This window comes from Chenopodium quinoa, unplaced genomic scaffold, assembly GCF_001683475.1.
Source record: "Chenopodium quinoa cultivar QQ74 unplaced genomic scaffold, ASM168347v1, whole genome shotgun sequence".
NCBI classification, from domain to species: Eukaryota; Viridiplantae; Streptophyta; class Magnoliopsida; order Caryophyllales; family Amaranthaceae; genus Chenopodium; species Chenopodium quinoa.
This window is the reverse complement of record NW_018745482.1, coordinates 353,173-359,172: the sequence shown is the minus strand read 5'-3', so window position 1 is coordinate 359,172 and position 6,000 is coordinate 353,173.

The following is a 6,000-nucleotide window of genomic DNA, read 5'->3' as shown; positions in this document are numbered from 1 at the left end:
TTGTTGTACAATTCCAACTTCATCTTTGTAACCCTTGTCTAAGTAAATCCCCAACACGAAGGAGAGGAGAGAGTGACATTGTGGTTCAATAGGGGTGACGGTATGGGGGAAAGAACGGAAGGGAGGGTGTAGTAGGTGAGTCACCAGCGTAGTGTTCTTCGGCAAGGGTGGGGTTGGGTGGACGGAGAGAGGTCGGTGGCGGCAGATTTGGTGGCTTGGAAGGGGATAGAGGTGGTGGTGGTTTTTTTTTATTTTTTTAATTTTTTTTATTACTTATAAAATAATTAAATTAATTTTTAAACTTAAAAACCAAAAGGTTAACCATTTTAATTATAAAATTTAGTCATAAAACAAAAAAGAGCACTATGATTAGTTTTTGAAAAACCAGAGTGCCACTTGATAGAATTGAAAATAAATATGTCTTCCACGTAGAATTGTTCATTTCTACAGGCCGTGAAATACAACTTAAGCTCCGTGCAAAACAAATAATGTTTCTCACGGGGGTAAAAATTTCATGAAAAATAAAGCGCAGGGCTGAACTTGTAATTACATAAGTTCACGACAATAATATAGCAGATGGACTTCTAAAGTTTGACTAACGGTCAAACACACTCACTAACGACTGGTAAACGAAGCCAAGCCCTAGGAGAGAGAGAAGGCAAAAATTTGAGTTCAAAGGGGCGAATGGCAACAACTTGAGTTCAAAGGGGCTGATTTCAAGCGTATCGTGGGGTGGGAAGAGTTCTGTCGGTCGGAATTAATCAACTTCTGTCGAAATTGATCGATCTATGTGTTAATTCAATTCGAAATTAATCGAGTTCTGTCGGAATTGATTGTTCAATTCTTAACATCGTATTCAATTGTGCCTTTATTCAATGCTGCATGTCGATTGATAATGTGCTCTGTCAAATATGGATTCCATAGGTGTCTGCACTAATTTATTATTGGAGATAATGTGCTCTGTCAAACATGGAAGAGGGATGTTATCAATGGTAAATTAGAAATAAATTTCCGTTGTATTCACATTGATCAATTTAGTAGTGTAGGAACTATGTACATAGTTGGTCAATTATAATGTTAATAGGGCAAAATTGGATTAGCAGATCCGTGGGGGAAAGTACTACCAACTGAACTTTTTGTGGTAATGTAGACACCCATTTGTGTCTCCCCAAAACGAAACCCAGTGATGAGTACCTTTCGCATCGAACCATAATCGAATGAAGTAAAAGTGTGGAAAGTAGTGTTGCGGATAATTTTAATTTCTTTTCTCTTCTCTCTGTTTTTGAAAACTTATTTTAAGAAAACAGTCAATCCAGTTTGTTTGGTCCATGATATGGGTCCAATAGTAGTGTGGTTGGATGGGGCTTGACAAGAGCTTTCCAACGATATATTATAAGCCCAATTCCGATGAATATTGAGGAAGTTATGGTCAAATTACTAAACTGGGCCAGTTTTGAGCCTTATATACGGCTCAATGATCTAGGGGAGGGCCTAATATAGATTTATCATTCCTAATGCAATTATGAATGGTTTTAGTCTTCTAGATTCTTCTAGAAGGTTCTTTTCATTCCTAATTCAATTAGCATTGATAAATTGACTTTTGTTGACTTTTTAGAGTTTTAATTAAAATCAAAGAGCATTTTTGATGAAAGATACGATTTTATCCTCCTGTACGGCAATATTTATCTGATTTTAGAAAACGCGTCAAAAACAGGATTAGCGCCTAACACCAGACTTAAGCGCCTGGCGCTTGGCACCAGCATTGGCGCTTGGCGCTAACGTTGGCGCCTGGCGCCAATGGCCAGCGTTGGCACCAATCCAGTTTTTTCGTGCACCAGACTCTGTTTTAATAATTTTATCTTTTTGGCTGATTTTCTCTATAAATAATGTATTAAAAACTCCGTTTTCGATAACCAGTTCTCGTTTTCATTCACCTTCAACCAGTTTTCTCTCTACAATTATTTTCACCAATTCTCATCAAGTTTTCTTGATTACTCTCTCTCTCTCTTTTTCTAAACTCACTTTTTACATACAAAATTCCGCATTCATTAGATCTAGAAACACCTAGCCATATTCGAAGTTGCCTTCGCCCTAGACGTGAAAGGTTTAATTTCTGAGGGTTTGGTCCCAAATCTCTCTTTCCATTATTTAATTTAATTTAATTGTTTTGTTTATTATTTTCCTTGAAATTACTAACGTGTGTATTTTGTTATTAGAAAGAGGTACGAGGCATCAAAGTAAGTGCTTTAATAGTTTTTATTGATATTATGATATAGAAATCATGTTTAGGTTGTTATTATGATTCCTAGTATCATGTTTAGGGTAAATTTAATATTAAATATGATTCCTGCGATGCTTCCTATGTTCTTCCTAATATTTATGATTGTTAGCATCATGTTAGGGCTAAATATTTGATTTTTATTGTTTAGTGACATGCTAGGGTTTATTATTAATCTTGTTAGTATCATGCCTAGGATCATGCTATGCTTTAACATGATTATTATTATTAATATTATGATTGTTATTATGATGATTATTTTTAATTATGATTGTTATGATTATAATTTTATTATTTTGATTATTATTATGTTGCTTGATTATATATTGTTATTGCTTGATCACTGTAGGGAATAATTTCAAGCTTTAATCCCACTAGCTTGAACCCCACTGTGATCATACACTAAAGTACGGTGGCATCCAAAAGGAAAGAAGATAGAGCAAAAGAGTAGCCAACAAGTTTTTTTAGGAACTTGTAAACCGTTCATAGGATGAAGGTTACACCCCTTAACGATCCAAGAAATCGTCAACTCCATAAGGTCAAGAACCAAATAAGGGTTCGGGGATGAAGGTACAAATCCAACCTAAAAGAGATTGAACCTGCCCTAATAATAGGCCTCTACTTTATTCTGATCGTATTCATGTGCGTTTTCTGATTAACATGCAATCAATAGGTTAACCTTAAACCTGTTTAATCTATGTTGGTTGAATTTAATGCACAAATAAATCTATTATTGGCGATCACTTGAAATATAATCACATTAACCCTAAAGAATATTATTAAATATCTTATTAAGCGTGATTACAAGTACTGATTCCCTTAAGCATACATAAAAGGTGTGATCAAGCAATAAAAATAAATAATGTATCAAGCAACAATAATAAATAACCATAATCAATCATTATAATAGTCATAATAATAATCATAAATAAAATAATCATTACCAAAATAATAATAATAATATTCATAATTATCATAAATTATAACAATTATAATCATGATCAAAACAATTATAAAAATAATCATAAATCATGTTAAAGCATAATAAAAATAGCAAGATCCTAGGCATGATACTAACAAGATTAATAACAGACCCTAGCATGTCACTAAGCAATAAAAATCAAATCTTTAGCCCTAACATGATACTAACAATCATAAATATTAGTAAGAATATAGGAAGCATCGTAACAATCATATTTAATATTAAAGTTACCCTAGACATGATACTAGGGCGAAGGCAACTTCGAATATGGCTAGGTGTTTCTAGATCTTGCGAATGCGGAATTTTTTATGTGAAAAAGCAATTTTAGAAAAGAGAAAGAGAGAGAGAGAGAGATGAATTAATCAAGAAAACTTGATGAGAATTGGTGAATGATTAAGAGAGAATTAGAGAATTAATGATTGCGAATGAAAACTGATTGTAGGTGAATGTAGATGATCCAAAACGGAGTTTTTAATACGTTATTTATAGAGAAATCAACCAAAAAGATAAAATATCAAAACAGAGCACTTGGCGCACGCAAAATGAGATTGACGCACGAAAAACAGAGCCGGCGCCAGCACCAGCTAATTGGCGCTAGGCGCCAATGGCTGGCGCCAGGCCTGGTTCCAGGCGCTGATTTCAGAAATTCACGCGTTTTTGTTTTTATCATATCTTTTGATCTTGAAGTCCAAATAAGGCATATAATATGTCTTTGGAAAGATATTAAAGTCTACTTTCCAACCCAATCACAATAAAATATTTTGTAGATAAAAAGATATGGCCAAAATAGTGGAAGGGTGTCAGTTTTGGATAAAGTTTCATGTCTCATTCATATCTTTTTCGTTATAACTCGGATTTAATATTATAATATATCATTGGAAAGATAATTTCAAGAGCTATCCAACCATATAAAATTTGGATAAATATTATGAGGCACGAAAATAAAATCTGAATATATTCCACTTCGTACAAAACAAGGATTCTTAAAAGGAGTAGTTTTATTCAATTTCAAACTCTTTAAAACATAATTATCAATCCTAACTCCATTAGGATTTAAAAGAAACTTCTAGAGTATTCTAAAAGACTATAATCAATCCTAATAGCTTTAGGAATGATAATTAATAATATGCCCTCCTCTAGATCATTGGGCCGCATATAAAAACCAAATCGGGCCCAGTTTAGTAAATTGGCCATAACTTCCTCAATATTCATCGGAATTAGGCTTATAATATATCGTTGGAAAGCTCTTGTCAAGCCCCATCCAACAACACTACTATTGGACCCATATCATGGACCAACCAAACTGAATTGGCTGTTTTCTTAAAATAAGTTTTCAAAAACAGAGAAAAGAGAAAAGAAATTAAAACTTTCCGCAACACTAGACTTTCCACACTTCCGCTTCATTCGATTATGATCCGACGTGAAAGGTACTCATCACTGGGTTTGGTTTTGGGGAGACACATTTGGGTGTCTACAATCACACCTTTTATGCATGTTTATAGGGAATTGGTACTTGTAATCACGCTTAATAAGATAATTAATAATCTTGTTTAGGGTTAATATGATTATAATTCAAGTGATCATCAACAATAGATTTATTTGTGCATTAATATTCAAACAACATAGATTAAACAGGTTTAGGGTAAACCTTATGATTGCAAGTTAGTCAGAAAGCGCACATGAATACGATAAGAATAAAGTAGAGGCCTATTATTAGGGCAGGTTCAATCTCTTTTAGGTTGGATTTGTACCTTCATCCCCGAACTACCAGTCATGGTTTCAGACCTATTGGAGTTGACCTTCACCTCGTGAACGGTTTACAAGTTTCTAAAAAACTTGTTGGCGACTCTTTTGCTCTATCTTCTTTCCCTTTGGACGCCACCGTACTTTAGGGTATGATCACAGTGGGGTTCAAGCTAGGGATTAACGCTTGAATTATTCCCTACAGGTAAGGATTTATAAGGAGGGTTGTATTGTATTGAGATATTGAATTTGTTATCTTAATTATGTTGTTGTTGTGAAGGATGATCTTATTAGCGTAAGCGGTCAAGTTAAGAGAAAGGGTGAGGTAATCAAGAAGCAAGGGGAATTGTTTGGTAGGGTATGTGTCACTCTATTAATGTGTATGTTTTATGCTATTTTGAAGATTAAATGCATTTGTTTAAATGAGTGTGTTTGTTGTGATTTTGCGTTCCCTCCCATTTTGTTGCAGCCTCCAATTATGAACTTCCGTATTGAGACCTTTTCTAGAATGTGCCACACATTCGATGAGAGAAGAACTCATTAGGTTAATTAAATGGGGTTAGGTGGGTTATTGACCATTCCAACTAACTAAACGAGTTATGTTTTCGATAAGTGTAATTACTAGATATATTAAAGATCGCAATTATGGAGATAATTAATTAGTTCATTTTATAGGGTTGTCAATGTTTGGTCCTAGATATGACAATTGATCTTTGGGCTAGTTAAATAGTTTACAACCTTATAGAATAGATCCTATGAGGTCACAAACAAGAGTATTAGGTCAAAAAAATTAGAGGCCCATTAAACGAACATCAATAAGCTCAAGTCTTGCTAAGGGTAATACAAACACAGAGTGTTAAGAAGCATACCGAGAGAAGAAGCTCTCGAACACGAGCAGTAGCAGTCTGATCGCTCAGACGACCTCCCCAACTAGCAGCGATAGGGAGCCCACGAGGCGAAGGCCTCGCTGGTGAAAAAGAAGGGAAATACTCGTAGA